This window comes from Anomaloglossus baeobatrachus, chromosome 5, assembly GCF_048569485.1.
Source record: "Anomaloglossus baeobatrachus isolate aAnoBae1 chromosome 5, aAnoBae1.hap1, whole genome shotgun sequence".
Taxonomy (NCBI): Eukaryota; Metazoa; Chordata; class Amphibia; order Anura; family Aromobatidae; genus Anomaloglossus; species Anomaloglossus baeobatrachus.
The window spans coordinates 389,372,539-389,399,697 of record NC_134357.1 but is presented as its reverse complement, the minus strand read 5'-3'; the positions used below and the strand labels follow the sequence as shown (position 1 = coordinate 389,399,697).

General features: G+C 45.6%; 1 protein-coding gene and 1 long non-coding RNA gene across 4 annotated transcripts in view; one reads left to right on the top strand and one right to left on the bottom strand.

Annotated features, from left to right (window-relative positions):
- Positions 1 to 27,159, top strand: part of FBXO47 (F-box protein 47) — a 242,821-nt gene that overhangs the window by 163,438 nt on the left and 52,224 nt on the right. The gene's annotated exons all lie outside the window — the stretch shown is intronic.
- Positions 1 to 27,159, bottom strand: part of LOC142310177 (uncharacterized) — a 90,333-nt gene that overhangs the window by 36,532 nt on the left and 26,642 nt on the right. Inside the window, exon 2 of the long non-coding RNA XR_012754103.1 lies at positions 5,994 to 6,096. This is a non-coding gene — a long non-coding RNA (uncharacterized LOC142310177). The remainder of the gene's footprint in view (positions 1 to 5,993; positions 6,097 to 27,159) is intronic.

Genomic DNA, 27,159 nt, shown 5'->3' with positions numbered 1-27,159 from the left:
GCTGCTTTTTTGGCTGCAGTTTTGTCAGCAGAACTTTCTGACATTTGACTTCCCAGCAAAGTCTATGAGAAGTCAGATTTGCTATGCGCACATTGCAGTTTGTCAGCGTTTTTTTTGTCAAAAGTTTGTGACAAAAAAAATGCAGCATGTTCATTCTTCCTGCGTTTTTGTCAACATTTGTCACCCATTGAAATCAATGAGGGCATCAAAAATGCAGGAAAAATGCATGCTAATCAAAAGTGGTGCATTTTACCTGCGTTTTACCTGCGTTTTTGGTACCAAGAACGCAGGTGATTTGTCAGGAAGTGAGGTAACAGGCAAGTGGAAACCCCATTGTTCCATGCTAAATAGTGTAGGAGCAGTACTTTGGAGTGCAGCAGAAGACATGACCTGGTATCAACGTATGCAGATTAATGTAAGGAAGCTGATTGAATTGGTAAGTATATTTCCAAAATTTCCACTGATAGTCCCGTCCTCCACGTGTTCCCCGAAGTACCACTGTCCCCAGCGTGCACGCACAGGGGAGATGATGTGGAGGACGTGACTATCAGCGGTGGCTGCAGCGAGAGGGGTCCATCATCTCCCCTGTGCGTGCACGCTGGGGACACGGTAATTCGGGGAACACGTGGAGGACGGGACTATCAGCGGCGGCAGCTAGAGGGGAAAAAATCAATGTTTTCAGCTGCCAATGTCCATCCCCCTCTCGCTGCCGCTGACAGTCCCGTCCTCCACGTGTTCCCCGAAGTACCGCTGTCCCCAGCATGCACGCACAGGGTAGATGATGGACCCCTCTCGCTGCCGCCGCCGCTGATAGTCCCGTCCTCCACGTGTTCCCCGAAGTACCGCTGTCCCCAGCGTGCACGCACAGGGGAGATGATGTGGAGGACGTGACTATCAGCGGCGGCAGCAGCGAGAGGGGAAAATGTTTTCAGCTGCCAGAGCCACCAAATGAGGTGAGCCGCACGATCAGATGAGCTGTCATTGAGGTTACTCGCGGCCACCGCTGGGGCACATTTTACTCGGGTTCCACTTCCATCATTATGGGTGAGTGCAGTACAGGGGCTACTTAATGTAAATTTCATATATTCTGATCGGTACTCGCCTGTGTTATGATTAACATGTGGTACATGGTCTGACCCTCCGGGCATTGGATTCCTTATTTATTTTGTCCCCTTTGGTGCCTACTATAATAGGTGTGCACATTCTGGGACATTAGGGTTATTGTGAATCTACTGTCCGGAGGCTTATTAGACCATGCTCCTCCCACTATTTTTGTGATACTGCTCCCCTGATGGGTGGTGGACTCCTGGTTTTTGAGTGTCAGTGACATCTCCTTGTTGAGCCTGATCCTTGTGTAATGTTGTTCTTCACTGTCTTATGTCACTTTTTTGCTATTTATTATATCCAATAAATATTTGTTATATTTTTGCAAAAAAGTAGTGATTCTTGTCATTTATAATGAATTGGTCTTTTGTATGACCGTTGACTACTATTCCCTTGGTCCTCTTATCCCTATATTGATTATTAGGGTGTAGTCTGTATTCGATGCAATATTTTATGTCACATCTTGCCCTCATCTCCTAATATATGTCTCTATGACAAGGTGCAGTTTTGGCTGCAGTTTTGGCTGCAGTTTGTGAACACGAAAAAGAAGCAGCATGCGCATGTAGCCTTACTCCTCCCCCAGGTCAGATCTTCTGGGAAGCTACCCAGAACACCAGGTTTAGAGCTCCCTCTGCTGGCCCAGAGTAGGAACTGTGTTGAATGTAGGTACTTACTGACCAAGGTACCCCTCGCTTGCTTCCAGGCTTATTATTACCATCTCTGTGGGGGCAACACTACTGTGACAACCAGGCCACTGGGTGCCACATTTTTGATGTATCACACAACCCGCTTCCCATTAAAAAAAAATTAAAGTTGAATTTAAAATGGCGGCTTTGCAGATGGCCGCCATGGGCGTCACCCCGCCTCAAACTACGAGCAGTTCTGTGTGCATATTGCTCATCCCTGCGTAACCGTCCCTGGATACACTAGCTAAGATTAAGGGATCTTTAGAAAAAGTATTTCTAAAGATATTTTTTCTTATGCTAATGAGCGCAGGGACTAGTCCCCTGGGCGTTAGTTCCCCTGGCTAGTCAGCTCCATTAGCATGTTAGTATGCCCTTGTGGGCATGCTAACATGCTAATGAATGCGCAGCATCAGAGGATGATCTCACTCACCTCTCCGCAGCTATCCCCACCCGACGTTGGATTTCGGCTCAGTGCGCATGACCCCGGATGTTTGCTCATGCGCACTACTTCAGTTTGAAGCAAGGACGCGTACACCTGGCTTCATAGTGCTCATGACCGAAATCCAGTGTTGGGTGGCGATGGAGGTGTAGAGGTGAGTGAGATTATCCTCTGATACTGCACATTCATTAGCATGTTAGCACACCCACAGGGGCGTGCTAACATGCTAATAGGGGCGACTAGCCAGAGGATCTAACGACCAGGGGACTAGTCCCCGCGCTCATTAGCATACGATAAAAGATCTTTAGAAATACCTTTTCTAAAGATCTCTTTATCTATGCTTCTATGCTAGTGTTTACAGGGATGGTTAGGCAGGGATTAGCAATATGCACCCAGAACTGCTCGTGGTTATGGGTGCATATTGCACCTGACAGGTTCCCTTTAATAAAGATGGAGGTAACAGGTGCAAAACATTGATGGAGCAACCACTCACACACTGCCAGTCCATGGAGGGGGTGATTGCTTGGTATTAAAATTGGATACAAATTTAATTCCTGTTTTTGTGGTTCAGCTTTTATATTAGTATAGAGACCCACAAGACATGAGGACCCTTGACGTTGGGTTGTGGGTTTTTCTGTAATTTTTGGGGGAAAATGTAACTCCTCTTTTTTGTGGTTTAGCTATTAGCTATACAGTGTGTCTACCCATATCTTGTCCACCGCCATTAACTTTAGAACGGCGGCAGCTATAGGCATAGAAGTGGTGTCTAGGTATTGTAAATTAGCCATGCGCTACGCAATGAAACCACCTATCGCGCCACCTGGTGGAAAACAACGGAGTTAGCATTTTTATCTCGAAAACGGAACGAGATAGAGGAAAAAAAGTGAATTACAAAGTTGTAGGGCATCATCAATTCAATACGAATCGACACCTTGCATACAGAAATGCTATGATTAGAACGTGTAAAACTCACAAGGCTGCGGACGTGAAGCGATACCTCATGGAGACCTTCCTACAAGTCATTGGGTATGGTGGTTGCGTGGAGTGGCCTCCACGCTCACCTGACCTGACCCCATTGGACTTCTTTCTGTGAGGTCACATCAAACAGCAGGTGTATGCGACCCCTTCACCAACATTGCAGGACCTACGACGACGTATTACAGATGCTTGTGCAAATGTGTCACCTACCATATTGCACAACGTGCAGCAAGATACAGTATGCTGTCCAGAGTCCAGATGTGCATTGCAGCTGACGGTGGCCACTTTGAGCATCAAAGTTAAATGAGCGCCAAATGTATGACCAGCATTCAATGTTTTGGGGGGGGTCATGGGTTTCATATCATAGCATTTCTGTATGCAAGGTGTCGAGTCGTATTGAATTGATGATGCCCTACAATTTTTTAATTCCCTTTCTTTCTCTATCTCGTTCCATTTTCGAGATAAAAATGCTTACTCCGTTGTTTTCCACCAGGTAGCGCTATAAGTGGTTTCATTGCGTAGCGCATGGCTACTTTACTATACCTAGACACCACTTTTATGCATATAGCTGCCGCCGTTCTCAAGTTAATGGTGGTGGAAAGGATATGGTTGGACACACTGTATAATAAAATATAGAGGATGCTGTACAAAGCACTATACTGTACACACACATGCACACTATATACATATAGTATACACCGACATAATGCAGAATATAGTGTGCACCTGTATATTCAGTATGGTGCTGTGTATGAGCCGGAAACAGGAGCAGAAAGACTGACTCACACAGATTATACTCGTGAGCCGCAAGTGGCTCCGACTCTGAAGACAGAGGGTTCAAATGGTGTCCTGGCGCTCAGCGGTGATTGGAGGATCCTCTCTCCTCACGGTGACATCCTTTGTCTTCCAGGATGGTATTATTTGTATTGCGCATAGCAGCCTCTTTAGAGCATGCACAGTACAAAGTTCGCAATAATGAACAGAGGAACAAAGAACGGGCCGACAGCGTCAGATGTCACTGATGATGTTACACATGGCCGGTCCCCTCTTCATACTTTTAAGTAGCTGTGGCTATGACTGGGGCCCCGGGGCTTAATACAGCTAAGCACCATAATTTTTGGACTATAAGATGCTCTTTACCATTAGACACACCCCAGGTTTACACAGCAGAAAATAGAAAAAAACATTTTTCCTATTAAAAGTTCCCTGGCAGTGTAAAGGGGAGGTGTCATTGTTACTAATTTAAAATGTACTAGGGTAACATAGGGAGGTAATAAATCTATTGTTAGTGTCTTTCTGCAGTGTATACAGTATATTATACACACACATCTCTGCTAAATGGCCATAGACCTACATGGCTCTGCTACATGGCCATAGACATGCAAGGCTCTGCTACATGGTCATAGATATGCAAGGCTCTGCTACATGCCCATAGACATACACGGCTGTTACATGCCCATAGACTTACACGGCTCAGTTATATGCAAATATAGACACACACAACTCTACTACATGCACCCATAGGCACACACAGCTCTACTACATGTACATATAGACCCAGCTCTACTACATACACACTACATGCACATATGCACAAACACAGCTCTACTACATGCACATTACATGCACATATACACAGTGGATTACGTGCACATATACACAAACACAGTTCTACTACATGCACATATGCACACAGCTTTACTACATGCACCTATAGACACACACAGCTCTACTACATGCACATATAGACACACATAGCTCTGCTACATGCACACTATACGCTCCTATAGACACACACAACACTGCTACATCCACTTATAGACAAACACAGCTCCACTACATCCACTTATAGACAAACACAGCTGTACTACATGTACCCATAGACACAAACAGCTCTGCTACATGCACAATTCATGCACCCATAGACACACACAGCTCTACTATATGCTCTAAAGACACACACAGCTCTGCTAAATGCACCTATAGACACACACAGCTCTACTATATGCACCTATAGCCAAACACAGCTCTGCTACACGCAGACTACATGCACATTTACACACACACAACCCTACAACAGCCACATTTTTTTACACACACTATGCATTACCTCTTCTTGCAGTTCCTGATTGGTGCAGAGCAGAAGAGGAGCCAGTTGGACCTGTATGGAGGCTGCAGCAGTTGAACAGCTACAGGACCTTCCAATTTACCTCTCCGGTAATGTGATCAGGCACATGATTAGTCAGATGACCTGGCAGGTCCTTCACCTTCTCAGCCTCCATTCTGGTCCGGTAAGTTTCCTGTTCTGCTCTGCACCGATCACATACTCTAGATTAGTGCAGAGCAGGAAGAGAGAGGGCAGCTATATATGAGCGACAGGGCCCCCCTCCTGGCTTTTACTCCCCGAGCACCATACAGGAGTTACAGTTGCAATGCCTTGATGGCGGCCCTGCTTCTATACAGTCATGGCAAAAAGTGTTGGCATCCTTTAAATTAATCCAAAAAATGAAGTATTCCTCCCAGAAAATTATTGCAATTACATGTTTTGTCATAAACCTGTTTATTTCCTTTGTGTGTATTGGAGCAACACAAAAAAACCTAAAAAAACCCCAACAAATTTGACATAATTTCACACAAAAAACTCCAAGGGTGCGTGCTCACGATAAGTTTTACAATGCGCATTTTCAGTGTGTCAGAAATGCAGCGTTTTACAGTACAAGCAAAGTGGATGGGGTCAATAGAAATCTCATGTCCACTGTGCTTCTTTTTACTCTGCGTGAACTGACCTTCAATGCATTTTTCTGATCCACAGAATGTCAATGTCTCTTGTAGTTACGCTGAGTTTTCTGTGCAGAATTTCCCCATAGACTTGCATTAGATGTGGAAAATCTGCAGGTAAAAAAATGCAATAAAAAAAGCAAGTGAACTAAGGTGCAGAAATTCTGCAGCATCAAAAACTCAACTAACACTGATTGTGGAAACATAGCCCAAAAGTGTTGATTGGACATGTGTATACAAATGCATGTGCATGTCCACAGAACAGAAACAAAATGACAACCAAATAAATGCTTTATGAGAACGTTTCAGTTTATTCATTCATTATGTGTAATGACTTAAAGGAAAGGAAATTATTAGATTACTTAAAAACTAGATTCCACTAGAGAACAACTGTATGTGTCCCATAAGATTTTTATTTTATGAACAGAAATATTTCACACTTGATGTCTGGACTTGATTTTCACATTGCTCAGTTTGTAAATATATGCACACTTTTCCACATCCAGAGAATGATGTGTCTTTTTCCACTGAAATAAGAAACAAATTTCATTGCTATTCTGTTTGGCAAGGCAGTTGAAAGTGTCAAAACGGCAAACACTATTGTGGATCGCCCCACAGTGTAAATCTGGAAAAGTTTATACTCTCTAATGAGGGGAAAAACGTATATTTGTTTTGTTTTCACTTTCAGCTAAGTTATAGAACTGTTCCTAGAATGGGCAAAAAATATCTAAGCCAATAAAATACTTAGCATGCTTTTAGTCGAGACTTACAGGAACTGGGTAAAACTGTAGTATTCTGTATTAACATTCAGATTTCACCATATTCATGCTAATTTCTGCTAACTGCATCTGAATAAGATTTTCACAAAAATTGCTGTAGTTGAGAATTGAAAAAAGTCCCAGACAAATGTTATTCATTTAAGGTATCCTACCACCAGGTTTTTCCCTTATGAGCTGCGGCCACCACAAGCGGGTAGGGGTAAGCGATCCCCCCCGATGGTCAGGATCGGGGAGACTCGCCCGATCATTTTGTAAAGATTGAGATCAGGATCGAGATAACACGATCTTTCGTCCGATCACCGATCTTGGACTTTACAGTTATGGGATGCGGCGGCGGGGGACTGGAAAATAAAGAATACAGTTAATAATAAACATTGTTATTATACTTACAGGTCCTGTGACGCGTTCTGCACTCTGTCTCCCGCCGCTTCTGCTTCCATGTCCGATTATCCATGTGAATCCCGGTAATCATCGCTGACGATAGGACCTTCCGTGACGTCTTAGCCATGTGATGAGTCACGTGGGAATGTTGTATTATCTCATTGCTACAGACTGGTTCACATGACTATGATGTCATGCAAGGTCCTGTAGTGTCAGCATGCTCGCCGGTACAAGGTGCTCGCCCGAGCATCTCAGTATACTCTGTATACGCGGCGACCGCCGTGTACCAGCGAGATGCTCGGGCACATGATCGGCTCCCCCTCCCTGCATGTTGGCGCTCTTTACAGTCAGCCCACATGCAGGGATTGGCTGCCACACACTGCAATGCAACAGCCAGTGAATAGCGGCGCCGGAAATCAGGTGATCGGAGATCACTGTTGCTATAGTAACCCACTTGTTAGGTTACTATGGCAATGGTGGCAGCGGTGACGTCACCGCTTACCAACTTTCAGCCACTGATCAATTACACAGCTCGGGGAGCAGCAGTGTTCTTCCTCCCCCCATGCTGTCTGATATAGCAGAGCTGCATCAGTTGAAGAAGACAGAAGACCAGGATCATGGAGGGGTGAGAGGGAGTAATAAAGATAGAGTCCCTAGGTGTGTCTGTGTATTTATTTCTAACAAAGTATTTTTACTGCAGACTTCAATTGGAAGCGGGGGGGCCCAGAAAGCTTGGGCCAACCTGCGCAGAAAATTCCAATCCCCAGCTGCCTAGTTGTACCTGGCCGGACACAAAAAGTGGGCGAAGCCCACGTCGTTTTATTTTTTTTTTAATTATTTCATGAAATTCATGAAATAATTAAAAAAAGGGCTTCTCTATATTTTTGGTTCCCAGCCGGGTACAAATAGGCAGCTGGGAGTGGGGGGCAGCCCGTACCTGCCTGCTATACCTGGCTAGCATACAAAAATATGGCGAAGCCCACGTCATTTGTTTTTGTTTTGTTTTTTTTTGGCAAAATTTTTTTTTTTAAAAAAGTGCTTCCCTGGATTTTCCTTTGCCAGTGAAGGTACCACCAAGCAGTGGGGGTTAGCAGCCAGTAGCTGCTTGGATTGCCGTTAGCCAGCAATAGAAAATGCAGCGGAAGCACACGTATTATTTTTTTTATTTTTTTTTTAAATAACTAAAAAAAAATATGCTTCCCTGTATTTTGATTGCCAGCCAACGTAACAACAGGCAGATGGGGGTGGCAGCCCGTAGCAATCTGCTTTATGTGAGCTGAGAATTAAAAATACTGCGGGGCTCTACGTCATTTTTGTAACTTATCTATTTTTATACAACTATATATTGTGTAAATTATATATATATATATATATATATATATATATATATATATATATATAATATATTTGTTTATTTATATATACACAGCTCTGGCAAAAATTAGAAAGCCACTGCAAACTTTTCAGTTTTTCTCTTTATATTTTTGAGTACAATGTAAATTGTTCTTTCCTTCTATAAACTACTGACAACGTCTCCGAATTTCTAAGCAAAAAATGATGTATGGTATTTATTTTACAACAATTTACATTTTACTCAAAAATATAAAAAGAAAAATAAGAAAAACTGAAAATTTTGAAGTGGTCTCTTAATTTTTGCCAGAGCTGTATGTACAGTATATACAGTGGAACCTCGGTTTACGAGTAACTTGGTGTGTGAACATTTCGCTATATGAGCAAAGCTTGCTGTAAATTTGTAACTCAGTTTACGAGCAAGCTTTGCTGTACGAGCAAATACTCACCGCACACACCTCCGGTTCTGTACTTTCACCGCGCTCTGACCCGCTCTTGCAGTCTGCACAAACACACACAAACACGCACAAACACACACGCACACACATATTATGCTCACCTTACCTTCCATTCCCTCACCGGCCTCCTGATTCTTGTAGTTCGCCGGTACAGGATGTGTATTGGGTAACCATCGTGACGATGGAGGAACGTCCGCTGTCAGCCGCTTCTCAAAGGCAGTGCGCTGACCAATCAGAAGCAAGCAAGTCCTGCCTTTGACGTCAGCGCTCTGGCACTGGAAGCTCCGTCATCAGTCGCGATGGTTACCCGATACACATCCTGTGCCGGCGAACTACAAGAACCAGGAGGCTGGATAGGGAACGGAAGGTAAGGTGAGCATAATATGTGTTTGTGTGTGTTTTTGCGTGTGTGAAATGGCACAATAGGGGACCAGGATAGGACATTGAACAAGTTTTGGAACGAATTGACTGAGCTTGCATTATTTCCCATGGGAGATTTTGCTTTGCTAGACAAGTAACTTTGTTTAGAAGCACAGTCCCAGAACGGATTGCTCTCGTAAGCCAAGGTTCCACTGTACATTGTGTGTGTGTGTGTATATATATATATACATATATATATTTATATATATATATATATATATATATATATATTACAGTCAGGGCCAGAAATATTTGGACAGTGACACAAGTTTTGTTATTTTAGCTGTTTACAAAAACATGTTCAGAAATACAATTATATATATAATATGGGCTGAAAGTGCACACTCCCAGCTGCAATATGAGAGTTTTCACATCCAAATCGGAGAAAGGGTTTAGGAATCATAGCTCTGTAATGCATAGCCTCCTCTTTTTCAAGGGACCAAAAGTAATTGGACAAGGGACTCTAAGGGCTGCAATTAACTCTGAAGGCGTCTCCCTCGTTAACCTGTAATCAATGAAGTAGTTAAAAGGTCTGGGGTTGATTACAGGTGTGTGGTTTTGCATTTGGAAGCTGTTGCTGTGACCAGACAACATGCGGTCTAAGGAACTCTCAATTGAGGTGAAGCAGAACATCCTGAGGCTGAAAAAACAGAAAAAATCCATCAGAGAGATAGCAGACATGCTTGGAGTAGCAAAATCAACAGTCGGGTCCATTCTGAGAAAAAAGGAATTGACTGGTGAGCTTGGGAACTCAAAAAGGCCTGGGCGTCCACGGATGACAACAGTGGTGGATGATCGCCGCATACTTTCTTTGGTGAAGAAGAACCCGTTCACAACATCAACTGAAGTCCAGAACACTCTCAGTGAAGTAGGTGTATCTGTCTCTAAGTCAACAGTAAAGAGAAGACTCCATGAAAGTAAATACAAAGGGTTCACATCTAGATGCAAACCATTCATCAATTCCAAAAATAGACAGGCCAGAGTTAAATTTGCTGAAAAACACCTCATGAAGCCAGCTCAGTTCTGGAAAAGTATTCTATGGACAGATGAGACAAAGATCAACCTGTACCAGAATGATGGGAAGAAAAAAGTTTGGAGAAGAAAGGGAACGGCACATGATCCAAGGCACACCACATCCTCTGTAAAACATGGTGGAGGCAACGTGATGGCATGGGCATGCATGGCTTTCAATGGCACTGGGTCACTTGTGTTTATTGATGACATAACAGCAGACAAGAGTAGCCGGATGAATTCTGAAGTGTACCGGGATATACTTTCAGCCCAGATTCTGCCAAATGCCGCAAAGTTGATCGGACGGCGCTTCATAGTACAGATGGACAATGACCCCAAGCATACAGCCAAAGCTACCCAGGAGTTCATGAGTGCAAAAAGTGGAACATTCTGCAATGGCCAAGTCAATCACCAGATCTTAACCTAATTGAGCATGCATTTCACTTGCTCAAATCCAGACTTAAGACGGAAAGACCCACAAACAAGCAAGACCTGAAGGCTGCGGCTGTAAAGGCCTGGCAAAGCATTAAGAAGGAGGAAACCCAGCGTTTGGTGATGTCCATGGGTTCCAGACTTAAGGCAGTGATTGCCTCCAAAGGATTCTCAACAAAATATTGAAAATAAAAATATTTTGTTTGGGTTTGGTTTATTTGTCCAATTACTTTTGACCTCCTAAAATGTGGAGTGTTTGTAAAGAAATGTGTACAATTCCTACAATTTCTATCAGATATTTTTGTTCAAACCTTCAAATTAAACGTTACAATCTGCACTTGAATTCTGTTGTAGAGGTTTCATTTCAAATCCAATGTGGTGGCATGCAGAGCCCAACTCGCGAAAATTGTGTCACTGTCCAAATATTTCTGGACCTAACTGTATATACTAGAAGGTGGCCCGATTCTAACGCATCGTGTATTCTAGAATTTATTGTGTAGTTAATGTATGATTTTTGTTATATATATAGATGTTGTTGTGTGTAGTTGCCAAGTGTTTGTGTAGGGCACTGTAAATGTTCTGGGTGTTGTCTGGGTGGGGGTGTGTGAAAGTGGTGTTGTTTGTGTGTTGCGTTGTTTGTAGAGCGCTGTGTGTCTGCAGTGTTGTGTGTGTGTGTGTGTTGCGCAGTTTGTGTGGGTGTGTGTTTTGGGGGGAGGTATGTTTTGTGCAGTGTGTGTGTTACAGGAGTAGTCCTGGAGAAAGAGAAGTATAATAGGAGGAGTAGTCCTGGGGGGTGAGGAGTATAATAGGAGGAGGAGTCCTGGGGGGAGAGGAGTATAATAGGAGGAGTAGTCCTAGGGTGAGAGGAGTATAATAGGAGGAGTAGTCCTGGGGAGAGAGGAGTATAATAGGAGGAGTAGTCCTGGGGGGTGAGGAGTATAATAGGAGGAGTAGTCCTGGGGGGTGAGGAGTATAATAGGAGGAGTAGTTCTGGGGAAAGAGGAGGATAATAGGAGGAGTAGTCCTGGGGAAAGAGGAGTATAATAGGAGGAGTAGTTCTGGGGAGAGAGGAGTAAAATGGGAGGAGTAGTCCTGGGGGGAGAGGAGTATAATAGGAGGAGTAGTCCTGGGGGGTGAGGAGTATAATAGGAGGAGTAGTCCTGGGGAGAGAGGAGGATAATGGGAGGAGTAGTCCTGGGGAGAGAGGAGGATAATAGGAGGAGTAGTCCTGGGGAGAGAGGAGGATAATAGGAGGAGTAGTCCTGGGGAGAGAGGAGTATAATAGGAGGAGTTGTCCTGGGGGGAGAGGAGTATAATAGGAGGAGTTGTCCTTGGGGGTGAGGAGTATAATAGGAGGAGTAGTCCTGGGGAGAGAGGAGTATAATAGGAGTTGTCCTGGGGGGAGAGGAGTATAATAGGAGGAGTAGTCCTGGGGTGAGAGGAGTATAATAGGAGGAGTAGTCCTGGGGTGAGAGGAGTATAATAGGAGGAGTAGTCCTGGGGGGTGAGGAGTATAATAGGAGGAGGAGTCCTGGGGGGAGAGGAGTATAATAGGAGGAGTAGTCCTAGGGTGAGAGGAGTATAATAGGAGGAGTAGTCCTGGGGAGAGAGGAGTATAATAGGAGGAGTAGTCCTGGGGGGTGAGGAGTATAATAGGAGGAGTAGTCCTGGGGGGTGAGGAGTATAATAGGAGGAGTAGTTCTGGGGAAAGAGGAGGATAATAGGAGGAGTAGTCCTGGGGAAAGAGGAGTATAATAGGAGGAGTAGTTCTGGGGAGAGAGGAGTAAAATGGGAGGAGTAGTCCTGGGGGGAGAGGAGTATAATAGGAGGAGTAGTCCTGGGGGGTGAGGAGTATAATAGGAGGAGTAGTCCTGGGGAGAGAGGAGGATAATGGGAGGAGTAGTCCTGGGGAGAGAGGAGGATAATAGGAGGAGTAGTCCTGGGGAGAGAGGAGGATAATAGGAGGAGTAGTCCTGGGGAGAGAGGAGTATAATAGGAGGAGTTGTCCTGGGGGGAGAGGAGTATAATAGGAGGAGTTGTCCTTGGGGGTGAGGAGTATAATAGGAGGAGTAGTCCTGGGGAGAGAGGAGTATAATAGGAGTTGTCCTGGGGGGAGAGGAGTATAATAGGAGGAGTAGTCCTGGGGTGAGAGGAGTATAATAGGAGGAGTAGTCCTGGGGTGAGAGGAGTATAATAGGAGGAGTAGTCCTGGGGATAGAGGAGTATAATAGGAGGAGTAGTCCTGGGGGGAGAGGAGTATAATAGGAGGAGTAGTCCTGGGGAGAGAGGAGGAGTAGTCCTGGGGAGAGAGGAGTATAATAGGAGGAGTAGTCCTGGAGGTGAGGAGTATAATAGGAGGAGTAGTCCTGGGGAGAGAGGAATATAATAGGAGGAGTAGTCCTGGGGGGTGAGGAGTATAATAGGAGTAGTAGTTCTGGGGAAAGAGGAGGATAATAGGAGGAGTAGTCCTGGGGAAAGAGGAGTATAATAAGAGGAGTAGTCCTGGAGGTGAGGAGGATAATAGGAGGAGTAGTCCTGGGGGGAGAGGAGTATAATAGGAGGAGTAGTCCTGGGGGATGAGGAGTATAATAGGAGTAGTAGTCCTGGGGGGAGAGGAGTATAATAGGAGGAGGAGTCCTAGGGGGAGAGGAGTATAATAGGAGGAGTAGTCCTGGGGTGTGAGGAGTATAATAGGAGGAGTAGTCCTGGGGGGAGAGGAGTATAATAGGAGGAGTAGTCCTGGGGAGAGAGGAGTATGATAGGTGGAGTAGTCCTGGGGGATGAGAAGTATAATAGGAGGAGTAGTCCTGGGGGGTGAGGAGTATAATAGGAGGAGTAGTTCTGGGGAAAGAGGAGTATAATAGGAGGAGTAGTTCTGGGGAAAGAGGAGTATAATAGGAGGAGTAGTTCTGGGGAGAGAGGAGTATAATAGGAGGAGGAGTCCTGGGGTGAGAGGAGTAAAATAGGAGGAGTAGTCCTGGGGGGAGAGGAGTATAATAGGAGGAGTAGTCCTGGGGAGAGAGGAGGATAATAGGAGGAGTAGTCCTGGGGAGAGAGGAGTATAATAGCAGGAGTAGTCCTGGGGGGAGAGGAGTATAATAGGAGGAGTAGTCCTGGGGGGAGAGGAATATAATAGGAGGAGTAGTCCTGGGGGAGAGGAGTATAATAGGAGGAGTAGTCCTGGAGGTGAGGAGGATAATAGGAGGAGTAGTCCTGGGGGAGAGGAGTATAATAGGAGGAGTAGTCCTGGGGAGAGAGGAGGATAATAGGAGGAGTAGTCCTGGGGTGAGAGGAGTATAATAGGAGGAGTAGTAGTCCTGGGGAGAGAGGAGTATAATAGGAGGAGTAGTAGTCCTGGGGGGAGGGGAGGATAATAGGAGGAATAGTCCTGGGGAGAGAGGAGGATAATAGGAGGAGTAGTCCTGGGGTGAGAGGAGTATAATAGGAGGAGTAGTCCTGGGGTGAGAGGAGTATAATAGGAGGAGTAGTCCTGGGGAGAGAGGAGTATAATAGGAGGAGTAGTCCTGGGGGGAGAGGAGTATAATAGGAGGAGTAGTCCTGGGGAGAGAGGAGGAGTAGTCCTGGGGAGAGAGGAGTATAATAGGAGGAGTAGTCCTGGAGGTGAGGAGTATAATAGGAGGAGTAGTCCTGGGGAGAGAGGAGTATAATAGGAGGAGTAGTCCTGGAGGTGAGGAGTATAATAGGAGGAGTAGTCCTGGGGGGTGAGGGTGTATAATAGGAGGAGTAGTTCTGGGGAAAGAGGAGGATAATAGGAGGAGTAGTCCTGGGGAAAGAGGAGTATAATAAGAGGAGTAGTCCTGGAGGTGAGGAGGATAATAGGAGGAGTAGTCCTGGGGGGAGAGGAGTATAATAGGAGGAGTAGTCCTGGGGGATGAGGAGTATAATAGGAGTAGTAGTCCTGGGGGGAGAGGAGTATAATAGGAGGAGGAGTCCTAGGGGGAGAGGAGTATAATAGGAGGAGTAGTCCTGGGGTGTGAGGAGTATAATAGGAGGAGTAGTCCTGGGGGGAGAGGAGTATAATAGGAGGAGTAGTCCTGGGGAGAGAGGAGTATGATAGGTGGAGTAGTCCTGGGGGATGAGGAGTATAATAGGAGGAGTAGTCCTGGGGGTTGAGGAGTATAATAGGAGGAGTAGTTCTGGGGAAAGAGGAGTATAATAGGAGGAGTAGTTCTGGGGAAAGAGGAGTATAATAGGAGGAGTAGTTCTGGGGAGAGAGGAGTATAATAGGAGGAGGAGTCCTGGGGTGAGAGGAGTAAAATAGGAGGAGTAGTCCTGGGGGGAGAGGAGTATAATAGGAGGAGTAGTCCTGGGGAGAGAGGAGGATAATAGGAGGAGTAGTCCTGGGGAGAGAGGAGTATAATAGCAGGAGTAGTCCTGGGGGGAGAGGAGTATAATAGGAGGAGTAGTCCTGGGGGGAGAGGAATATAATAGGAGGAGTAGTCCTGGGGGAGAGGAGTATAATAGGAGTAGTCCTGGAGGTGAGGAGGATAATAGGAGGAGTAGTCCTGGGGGAGAGGAGTATAATAGGAGGAGTAGTCCTGGGGAGAGAGGAGGATAATAGGAGGAGTAGTCCTGGGGACAGAGGAGTATAATAGGAGCAGTAGTCCTGGGGACAGAGGAGTATAATAGGAGGAGTAGTCCTGGGGACAGAGGAGGATAATAGGAGGAGTAGTCTTGGGGGGAGAGGAGTATAATAGGAGGAGTAGTCCTGGAGGTGAGGAGTATAATAGGAGGAGTAGTCCTGGGGAGAGAGGAGTATAATAGGAGGAGTAGTTCTATAGAGAGAGGAGTATAATAGGAGTAGTAGTCCTGGGGGGAGAGGCGTATGATAGGAGGAGTAGTCCTGGGGGGAGAGCTGTATAATAGGAGGAGTAGTCCTGGGGGGAGAGGAGTATAATAGGAGGAGTAGTCCTGGGGAAAGAGGAGTATAATTGGAGGAGTAGTCCTGGAGGTGAGGAGTATAATAGGAGGAGTAGTCCTGGGAGGAAAGTAGGATAATAGGAGTAAGCTAGTGATTTCACACATCCGGCGTGCTCCCGTACACTGTGTACAGTACACTGGCAGCGCCGCAACTTCCTGGTCACATGACAACACGTGATCTGAGGTTGTTGCGCGGCCACTGTGTTGTACACAGTGCACAGGATCACGCCGGATCTGGATCTGACAAAGTGGAGAAAAGGTAAGTATTAAAAGAGACAGTGCTGACGTGTGCCGGGGCAAGCTAGTTACATCGGGTAACTAAGGAAAGTGGTTTCTATAGTTACCCGATGTGTACTATATTACCAGCCTACGCCGCCTCTGGCACACGTGTGCCGGGAGTCGGGGTAAGCTAGTGGTTTAACACATTCGGCTGGGCTTCTGTGGCTGCAGCAGTCACCTGGGAGTCGGGGCTCTGTGTGGGTTCTAGGAATGCGTGCGGGGGTGGGGCCAGGGCGAGCGTCCAATACGTGAGGCAGCGGGTGGGAGCGGGGCCAGGCCGAGCCCAGCAGCCTACGCCAGCTCTGGCACACGTGTGCCGGGGCCGGGGTAAGCTAGTGGTTCGACTTTGTCCTGCCGGTGTGGGCTTCCAAGGCTGCAGCAGTCACCTGGGAGTCGGGGCTCTGTGTGGGTTCTAGGAATGCGTGCGGGGGCGGGGCCAGGGCAAGCATCCAATCCGTACGTGGGGCGGGGCCAGGCCGAGGTGAGCGGCCAATCCGTGCGGGGGGGCAGGGCAAGGTGAGCGGCCAATCCGTGCGGGGGGGCAAGGCCAGGGCAAGGTGAGCGGCCAATCCGTGCGGGGGGCGGGGCCAGGCCGAGCTGAGTGGCCAATCCGACGGTTGTCACTTTTACGACACTGTCACGGTGACACAATTTTGGAGCAAGACAGACAGACAGAATAAGGCAATTATATATATAGATATATATATATATTATATATATATATATATATATATATATATATATACAGTACAGACCAAACGTTTGGACACACCATCTCATTCAATGAGTTTTCTTTATTTTCATGACTGAAATTGTAGATTCACATTGAAGGCATCAAAACTATGTATTAAAACATGTGGAATGAAATACTGAAAAAAGTGTGAAACAACTGAAAATATGTCTTATATTCTAGGTTCTTCAAAGTAGCCACCTTTTGCATTGATTACTGCTTTGCACACTCTTGGCATTCTCTTGATGAGCTTCAAGAGGTAGTCACAAGAAATGGTTTTCCAACAGACTTGAAAGAGTTCCCAGAGATGCTTAGCACTTGTTGGCACTTTTGCCTTCACTCTGCGGTCCAGCTCACCCCAAACCATCTCGATTGGGTTCAGGTCTGGTGACTGTGGAGACCAGGTCATCTGGCGTAGCACCCCATCATTCTCCTTCTTAGGCCCGTTTCACACGTCAGTGAAAAACAGTGACGTTTTTCACTGGCGTGTAAAACACGCACATGTCCCTGCGTGTGCCGTGATTCACGGCACACGTGGGTTGTCTAAGTGCAATCCGGGCTCCGTTCTCCGTGGCCCGTGATTGCACTTAGAAAACAACTCACCTGTGCGCGCTCCCGCTGTCCATGTTGCTGATCACTCCTGTGGTGCAGCATCCGGCCGGCGCTGACCCCCGCAGCAGCTGCTTCCGGGTCGGCTGTGTCACGCATAATGAATATGCGCGACAGTAATGAGCCGGCTCAGAAGCAGCAGGGAGAACGGGCTGCAGAGGACATCGCTGGACGCCGAGTGAGTAAAAATGATTTTTATTTTAAAAGCACGTTTTTTTTCTGGCACGTGTTTCACGGACCACACCACTGCATGGTCCGTGGAACATCAGTGATGCCAGAAAAAAATTGACATGTCTCCGTGCGGCAATCACGCACACGCGGGTACGCCGCACGGAGACACGGGCAGTGAAAAATCACTGATGTGTGAGCAGACCCATTGATTAGAATGGGTCTGCGTATGTCAGTGATTCTGGTACGTTTTAAAAAAAGCACAAACGTACCAGAATCACTGACGGGTGAAAGGGGCCTAAGTCAAATAGCCCATACACAGCCTGGAGATGTGTTTGGGGTCATTGTCCTGTTGAAAAATAAATGATGGTCCAAGTAAATGCAAACTGAATGGAATAGCACGCTGCTGCAAGATGCTGTGGTAGCCATGCTGGTTCTGTATGCCTTCAATTTTTAATAAATCCCCAACAGTGTCACCAGCAAAGCACCCCCACACCATTACACCTCCTCCTCCATGCTTCACGGTGGGAACCAGCCATGTAGTAATAATAATAATAATAATAATCTTTCTATAGCGCCAACATATTCCGCAGCGCTTTACAATTCAGTAGGCTCATATACATATACATATCATATACATAAACATATACAAACAAGTAACAATTATAGAAGATACAAGCCATGTACAGTCCATCCGTTCACCTTTTCTACAAAAACACGGTGGTTGGATCCAAAGACCTCATATTTGGACTCATCAGACCAAAGCACAGATTTCCACTGGTCTAATGTCCATTCCTTGTGTTCTTTAGCCCAAACAAGTCTCTTTTGCTTGTTGCCTGTCCTTAGCAGTGGTTTCCTAGCAGCTATTGTACCGTGAAGGCCTGCTGCACAAAGTCTCCTCTTAACAGTTGTTCTAGAGATGAGAGGGTGTGTCCAAACTTTTGATCTATACTGTGTATATATATATATATATATATATATATATATATATATATATAAATTAGCGTACACAATATATATATAGTTGTATAAAAATAAATCTAGAAAATGACGTAGCGCTCCACAGTATTTTTGATTCTTTGATTCTCAGCACAGATAAAGCAGACGGCTACGAATTGCCACCTCCACCCCCATCTGCCTGGCTTTATTTGACTGGCAATCAAAATACAGGGAGGCCTATTAATTTTTTTTTTAATTTTTTAAAAAAATGATAATAAAAAAAAATGTGTTGGCTCCCGCCGTATTTTGTTCGCCAGTCAAGTAAACAGGCAGCTGGGGGCTGGAATTCTCAACAGCCCACAGTCGCCCCTAGAAATGGCACATTGTTTCTTAGTGCCATTTCCAGGCGCTTTACCCGGCTCGTCCAGCAGCCTTGATGACGGTGCACGCTGGGTAATAAAGGGGTTAATACCAGCTTTGTATTCTTAGACGGTGCTAAGCCCGAAATTCATGGTGTCACGCCAAATTAGACATGACCAGCATGAATTTCTAGTAAACAGTAAAAAAACACAACACAGAGAAAATGTTTATTAGAAATAAAACAAAAAAAAAACATTTAGTGACTCCATCTTTATTATAAGAACAATCCTTAGTCCTACGTAATCCACAGGTAGAGCATTGTCAGTTTCATCACTCTGTACAGACAGCGTCTATACACAGTGAGAAGCACAGAGAGCAATGTCAGCTTTGCTACATCACTCTCTACAGAGCAAGAAGCAGGCTGACAGTGAGGGGATGATTGCACTTGCGTCTGGCATTGGCATCACCCCACACAGACTGATCTCAGGACAGGAGCGCTTCAGCTGCATTGTAACACTTGCAGCCTATCTGCTGCTGTCGGGAGATTGTGCGCCGTGATGCGACACTCGCACAGTGACAGTCAAAGTTCAATCGAGTCCATGAGCTATGGTGAACCCTGACGTCACTGCGAACACAGCCGAAAACAGCCGATGACTGCCGAGTGACGAGCAGTGCAGTGAATACCCCCGGAAGTTAAGAAGACCTTTGATAACGTCATAGTCATGTGATCAGTCTGTAAACCAATGTCTGTACAAAATTCACACCAGACTGGTCACGAGGCTATGACGTCATTGAAGGTCCTGTAAGTCCAGTGTTGGTTACCGGGCGGCACATCAGTGATTGATTGCGGAGGCGAAGCGGCCGGGAGACAATCTGCAGGACGCGTCGCGGGACCTGTAAGTAAAATCATAATGTTTTTTTAATACAGTGGAACCTCGCTTAATGAGTAACCCACTTAACGAGAATTTCGCTTAACAAGCAAAGCTTTCTGTAAATTTGTAAGCCGGTTTACTAGAAAGCTTTGCTGTGTGAGCAAAATCCTCACCTCAGACACTTCCGGTTCCGTCCATCCACCACGCTCTGACCCGCACTTGCAGTCCACACAAACACACACAAGCACGCACAAACACACACAAACACACACGCATGCACACGCACGCACACACATACAGTATTATGCTCACCTTACCTTCCGTTCCACCGCCGGTCTCATGGTTCTTGTAGTTCACGGGTACATCACGACGTGCTTGTGGCGAACTACAAGTACCATGAGGCCGGCGGTGGAATGGAAGGTAAGGTGAGCATATAATATGTGTACCTTCCGTTTCATCGCCAGCCTCCTGGGTCCTGTAGTTCGCCGCTCCAGGCTGTGCATCGGCATCCATAGCGACAAAGCAGGAACTTCCTGGTTCCTGTCACCGCTACTCAAAGGCAGCGCGCTGGCCAATCAGAGGCAAGCGGTTCTGCCTTTGACGTCAGCGCTCTGGCAGGAAGTTCCTCCCTCGTTGTTATGGTAACCCGATACATGGCCCGCACCGGAGAACAGCAAGTCCCAGGAGACCGGCGATGGAACCTAAAGTAAGATGAGCACATAATATGTGCGTTTGCGTGCGTGCTTGTGTGTTTGTGTGAGTTTGTGTGTGTTTGTACGTGTTTGTGTGCGTTTGTACATGTGTGGAATGACAGAATAGGGGACCAAGATGGGACATTTAACTAGTTGTGGAACGAATTGTCTGCATTGCAATGATTTCCTATGGGAAATCTAGCTCTGCTGAACGAGTAACTTGGTTAACAAGCATAGTCCCAGAACGGATTGTTCTCGTTAAGCAAGGTTCCACTGTAATGTGCTTTCTTTTTACAGCCCCTGGACCCAATCTGTAACATGAGCTTTCCAAGAAAGCTTGTGATCGTGATCGAGCACACTATCACTATGTTATCGGTACAATCCCCGATCTTTACAGATCGGGATTGCCCATCCCTACCAGTGGGCTCTTATATACTCTTATATACAGTATTTTAGCATGCTGTCAATAAGAGAACAGGCTGCTCTGTACAACACTTTTATAAAACTCACCCAGGGGGCGGTCCGGTCCCATGAGTGTTGCTGCTTTCAGTCCGGTGCCTCCTACATCTTGTACGATCGCCATCCTCCTGCTGAACCCCATGTGCATGACATACCACGTCATTCACAAAGAGGCCTCCATTGCGCTCCTCCGCATGCACACTCGTGGCTGTTAACCTGTTAAATACAGTTGGCAATCTCTAATAGGCTCTGGCAGGAGGACGCATCATTCCACACTCCTATTGGCATGCCCGTGACGTGATCGCAATGTGCTGATGGTTGCCATGATGGTTCTTTTGATGCACTGCTGTGTATAGTACAAGCGATTGGATGATCGCAGGTTCAAGTCCCTTAACCTCTTTACGACATTTGACGTACTGGGTATATCATGGATAATGTTGTTATAATCACCGCCGGCTGCTGCAGTGAGCCGGCAGTGAGTCCCGCACCTGTCAGCAACACATGTCAGCTGTTCAAATCAGCTATCAGGTGCGGGTGGATCGCAAATCCACCCGTGTCTGTTAACCCCTTAGATCACACTGTCAAAATGTGACATCGCGATGTAAATGTCTGCGGCGGGGAAATCTCCTTTCCCCGCCGCCATTGAAGGTCCCGTGATGTGATCATGGGGAGCTGATGGTTGCCATGGTAGCACAGGGTCATGTGATGACTCCTGTTGCTATCATGACTCACTTCCTCTTACAGCCGCCAGAGCCCTGGCTGTAAGAAAAGAGCAGCATTTCTCCTGGTCGGAGCTGTGCAGCTAAGATCAGGAGAAATGAACAAGCAATTAGACTGCTGATCCTTATAGACCCTAGGGGGACTAGTAAAATAAAAAAAGTTAAAAAAAACCCTAAAAGTTCAAATCACTCCCCATTCGCCCCATTGAAAATTAAAGGGTTAAAAAAATTCACATATTTGGTATCGCTGCATTTAGAAATGCCCGTTCTATCAAAATATAAAATCAATCAACCTGGTTGGTAAACGGCGTAGCAGCAAAACAATTCCAAACGGCAAAATTAAGGAAGAAGGGGAGGAAAAAAATAAAATGAAAAACAAGGAAAATATCCCAGTCATGAAGGCGTTAAAAAAGGAGAGGAAAAAATTAAAATGCAAAATCAAAAATTGGATGTCGAAAGACAGCGTTAAAGAACTGCAGCATGTCAGCATCTGCCCGCACTGCAGCGTGTCAGCATCTGCCCGCACTGCAGCGTCTCAGCATCTGCCCACACTGCAGCGTGTCAGCATCTGCCCGCACTGCAGTGTGTGAATAGCTGCCCGCACTGCAGTGTGTCAGCAGCTGCCCGCACAGCAGTGTGCGAGCAGCCGTGGGGATGATGAGCGTTGCCGTCAGCAGGTTAGTAAAGTTCATTACCTGCGGTGATTAAGTCCGCTGCAGCGCTTGTCACTGACTTCTATGCGTGCCACTTTCTCGGATCACCTCTCGCGGGCAGCCTGAGACTGTGACTACCGATGACGTCATGGGCCGCTCGCTATACCTCGCTTGTGAACGAGGTGGTCATTGAACTCAGTGACGAGCACTGATGTCAGGAGTGCAGCGGCTTCCATCACCGCGCGTAATGTACCTAGCTAACCTCCTGAAGTCAGTGCTGGTCATGCCCTGCAGTGACCTGGGCTGACCTGATGATGTTAGCTCAGGTCACTGCTCTGCTCTCCCAGCCAATCGGGAATGTTCTGTTCTTCATTGACTGGGATAGTGAGTATGGATCGTCGTTGGACCCCGTTATTGGATTACGCCAAACCTGGATTTAATTTTTCTTTTCAATAAATTGGTGAAAGAGGGAATGTTTTTGGGAGTGTTTTTTCAATAAAAATTTGTCGTCTCTCTTTTTTTTTAATTTTATTTTATTACTGACTGGGTTAGTGATGTTGGGTATCTGATAGACGCCGTGACATAACTAACCTCTGGGCTTGATGCCAGGTGACATTACACATCTGGTATCAACTCCGTTTGCCGCCGGCTGCAGGCCAGAAGCTGTGAGGCTTTATCTTGGCTGGTATCAAAATTGGAGGGGACCGCACGCCATTTTTTTAAATGATTTATTTATTGTACTGTACGATATAGACACACCTAGACACACCCACCTGTGGCTGTGATTGGTTGCAGTCAGACAGATGTCACTCAGCGTGGGGGTGCGTCTGACTGTAATCAGTCACAAACGGGGGGAAGAGTGAATATGTATGAGCCTAATGAATGGCTGGCTCGGGAAGATCAAAGAGCTGCCACGTGAGCAGTGTGACAGCCGTGCCGGTGATCGGTGAGTATTTAGTGCTTGCTCCTACCCCTTTGCCCCAGATTCTGTTCCCCATAGGCTTTATATGGGGACCAGCATCTGGCCAGATACTCTGGACTGCATGTAACTCTCCTGTTTTTTTGCGACCGCAAAAAAACGGAAGTCACACGGATTACACACGGAACGGGACGGATGCGGTTGTCACACGGATGCTACACAAATACATCCGTGAAAAAATAAGACTGTTTTTTTCCAGACCGCAAAAACGGAACGGTCGTGTGAATGAACCCATATATCTAAAACGAGAAATCTGCTTCTTTCTCCTGCTGGACTTATCGGTCATTTTCAAAATTCTCAATTCATGAGTAACATGTATATTTAGCGAAGACAGAATGTTACATTACCGAGATAGGAGATGGCACTTTACTAATACTGTATACGATTATGTGGAGGAGGGAGAAGCTCTGCTGTTAGCTTCTGCCCTTTTTCTTTTTACATAGAACTTTTTGAGCATGAGATAATGAAAGATCAATCCTGGAGGCGAAAAAGAAGATTTCTCTGATGAGATACAGTATATCACAAAAGTGAGTACACCCCTCACATTTTTGTAAATATTTTATTATATATTTTCATGGGACAACACGCAAGATATGACACTTTGATACAACGTAAAGTAGTCAGTGTACAGCTTGTATAACAGTGTACATTTGGTGTGCTCTCTAAATATTTTAACAAACAGTCATTAATGTCTAGCAACAAAAGCGAGTACACCCCTATGTAAAAATGGCCAAATTTTTTCCAATTGGCCATTAATCCTCTCTGGTGTCATGTCACTCCTTAGTGTTACAAGTACACAGGTATGAATGGGGAGCAGATGTGTTAAATTTGGTGTTATTGCTCACACACTCTCACACTGCTCACTGGAAGTGGAAGTTTATTATGACACCTCATGACAAAGAATTTGAGGATCTAAAAAAAAAGAATTGTTGCTTTTTATAAAGAGGCCTAGGCTATAGGAAGATTGCCAACATCCTGAAATGGAGGTGCAGCATGGTGGTCACGACTATAAATTGGTTTAACAAGACAGAGTCCACTCAGAACAGGCCTCGCCATGGTTAGCCAAAGAAGTAGAGTGCATGTGCTCAGCATCATATGCAGAGGTTGTCTTTTCAAACAAGCCATATGAGTGCTGCCAGTATTGCTGCAGAGGTTACAGGGATGGGGTGGTCAGCCTGTCAGTACTCAGACCATATGCCACACACTGCATCAAATTGATCTGCATGGCTGCCGTCCCAAAAGGAAGCCTCTTCTATAGATGATGCACCAGAAAGCCTAACAAACAGTTTGCTGAAGACAAGCAGACTCAGGACATGGATAACTATGTCTTCTGGTCTGATGAGACTAAGATAAACTTATTTGGTTCAGATGGTGTCAAGTGTGTGTAGTGGCAACCATTTGTGAAGCACAAAGTCAAGTGTGTCTTGCCTACAGTCAAGCATGGTGTTGGAAGTTTCATGGTTTGGAGCAGGAAGAGTTCTGCCGGCTGTGGGGAGGTGCAGGTCTTTGAGGGAACCATGAATGACAACATATACTGTGACATACTGAAGTAGATCATGATCCCCTCCCTTTGAAAACTGGGATTGTTATTATGTGGGAATACTGCCCTGCAGCCCAAACATACCTCCAAGATGACCACTGCCTTGCTAAAGAAACTGAGGGTAAAGGTGCTGGACTAGCCAAACATGTCTCCAGATCTAAACCCTTTTGAGCATCTGTGGGGCAGCCTCAAAGGAAAGGTGGAGGAGTGCAAGGTCTTTAACATCCACAAGCTCCGGGATGTTGTCATGGAGGAGAGGAAGAGGATCCCAGTGGTTCCTGTGAAGCTCTAGTGAACTCCATGCCCAAGAAACTTAAAGGAGCTTTCTCACAAACAACATTCGTTTTAAAGTTGATTTTAATCAATAGATCTTGGAAAAATAATAATTTATACAAATAGATGTATTTAAAATGAATATTCCTGTGAGGAAATAATCTTAAATATGTGTCCCTGCTATGTACTGTGTAATGTCTGTTTATGACCATGCACGGAACATAGTCTAATCATACCACATCTCTTGGGCCAGGGAGCAAGTAATAGAGTATACAAACATTACAACTTGGGATAGCAATTTATTCTTTCTATGAGGCAAAATATAAAAAAAACAAAACATAAAAAAATGGTAGGAAATTCTTTACCTCAAAAAAAGAATCAAATACAATCCCCAGCCGTGTGCCTATCTTGGTTGTGTATCAAAATACGAGGGACTGCATGCGGCTCTTTTGAAAATTATTTAAATACATAATTTTAAACAAGCTGCGTGCGGTCCCCCCCCCCCCTAATATTGATACCCAGTCATGATAAAGCCAACAGCTGAGAGCTGGTATTCTCAGGCTGGTTATTGGGCCACCTCAGCCTAGCAAATTGTAGCCTCTCAGGATTATCGCATCCATTAGAACTTTACCCAGCTCATCCCAATTGCCCTGGTGCAGTGACAATCAGGGTAATGAGGGGTTAATGACAGCTCACAAGTGCCCTTAATCCCTAGATTAGTGATGGGAGACATATATGAGACCCACCCATTACCAGTCTGTAAGTGAAAAGAAATAAACACCAAAAAAATCCTTTATTTGAAATAAAATACAAAAAAAAAGTCTTTCTCCCCTTTATTACCGCCCAAAACTCCCAGTTCCGAAGTAATCCACATGAGGTCCCACGACAATTCCAGCTCTGCTACATACATACTGAAGTCACAGCACACGGGCACAGAGCATGTCCGCATTGTATGGATATCAGGCAGAGACTGAGCCCCAGCAATGAGCGGACATCATTCAGGTTATTTGCGGTCACTGAGTTCACAGACCTTCATCTTGCAGAAAACCGCATTTTTTTTGCCAAGAGATGCAGATTTGGTGGTGAAATTTTTACACCATATTCCTGCACCAAATCTGCTTCTCATGGCAAAAATCGCATCAAAACCGCATGCGTTATGATGTGGTTTTGAGATTTTTTGTCAGGAGGTGCAGAATTGGTGCAGGAATATAAGGCATAAGCCGTGTACGTTTGGTGCCCAAGCCTTATTCCCCCTGTTTTTGTGACCCCCGCAAGATAAAACCCAGTGGTGCAGGGCTACATCTTTATTTATTTATGCTTTGGTGCAGGAATATGGTGTATAAATTTCAGCACAAAATCTGCATCTCTTGGCAAAAAAACACACAAAACAGTTTTGACGTTGTTATAGTGCGGTTTTCTGACAGTAGGTGCACATTTGGTTCTGAAAGGTCTGCACCAGATATGAGCACCAAATTTGAACCTCCTGACAGAAAAGCGCACTTAATCGGCATTAAACCTGTTTGTGTGATTTTATCATTTTTTTTGCCAAGAGATGCAGATTTGGTGCTGAAATTTATACATAATTTTTCTGCACCAAATATGCATCCTAGCAAAAAAATCACATCACTACCACATCAAAACCGCATGGTGTTTTGATGCGTTGTTTTGTCCGAAGATGCAGATTAACATGCAGGAATATGCTGTATAAATTTCAGCACCAAATCTGCATCTCTAGACAAAAAACTCTGTTAGTTTTCTACCAGGAGATGCAGTTCTGTGAACTCAATGACCTCATCTGAGGTCACTGAGTTTAATGAGGTCACCTGAGGTCAGTTTACCTGCAGTCAAAGCTGGGGTATCATGGGAACCTCCAGTTGTGACTGCAAATAAACTGAGTGACGTCACGGCTCATCGCTGCGGCTCAGAAAGCAGTGCATATCCATGAAGTTAATGAGCAACCCCGAAAGTAGCATTACAGCTGTGTGGAAGACTGGTAAGTATAACGCACCTGCTCTAATCCCCCTATCCCTTCTACCACCATTTTAATGCAAATTATTTGGGTCCCAATAGACTTATATGGGGACCGGCGTCCAGGTAGAGATCCGGCATCAATTTCCGGGCCCGAACCAG